This window comes from Myotis brandtii, unplaced genomic scaffold, assembly GCF_000412655.1.
Source record: "Myotis brandtii unplaced genomic scaffold, ASM41265v1 scaffold6, whole genome shotgun sequence".
Taxonomy (NCBI): domain Eukaryota; kingdom Metazoa; phylum Chordata; class Mammalia; order Chiroptera; family Vespertilionidae; genus Myotis; species Myotis brandtii.
The window spans coordinates 3,991,228-3,992,001 of NW_005370271.1; positions in this window are offsets into that span (position 1 = coordinate 3,991,228).

Sequence of the window (774 nt, forward strand, 5' to 3'; positions counted from 1 at the left end):
GCAAGGAGCGTCTTTTGAAGAGAAATGAGTGCTCATGCAGGAGCTTGTGGCAGCATATTTATAACAGATAAGCCTGCAAACCATCCAGCTGCTCGTGTGATAGACTCCAACACGCCTGGCAGAGGCCACGGGGACGCTACGGAGCAACGAAAAGGCGACCTGCCGTTTCCAGCGAAAAGGCGGCACCGCAGAGACACGATACTGAGTGAGCAGTAAGACAGACTACACCTGTGTGTCCCGTTTAAATAAAGGCCGGCGACAAACTAACCTACGGTGCTTGGTCCTGCAAACCATCCAGCTGCTTGTGAGCGTGATAGACACCAACATGCCTGGCAGAGGCACGCGGGGACGCTACACAGCAATGAAAAGGCGACCTGCCGCCCTGACCGGTTTGGCTCAGCGGATAGAGCATCAGCCTGCGGACTCAAGGGTCCCAGGTTCGATTCCGGTCAAGGGCATGTACCTTGGTTGCGGGCACATCCCCAGTAGGGAGTGTGCAGGAGGCAGCTGATCGATGTTTCTCTCTCATCGATGTTTCTACTCTCTATCCCTCTCCCTTCCTCTCTGTAAAAAATGATAAAGTATATTTTTTAAAAAAGGCGACCTGCCGTTACCAGCGAAAAGGCTGCAATAAAGGCCGGCGACAAACTAACCTACGGTGCTTGGTGTCAACAGTGGTTCCCTTGCGGCTGGACTTGCGGGCGGCCACCTTCCTCTCCAGGGCTGCCACCTCTCCAGCCTGAGGGTCGGCCTCGCTGCGCAGGGCGGCGGGTC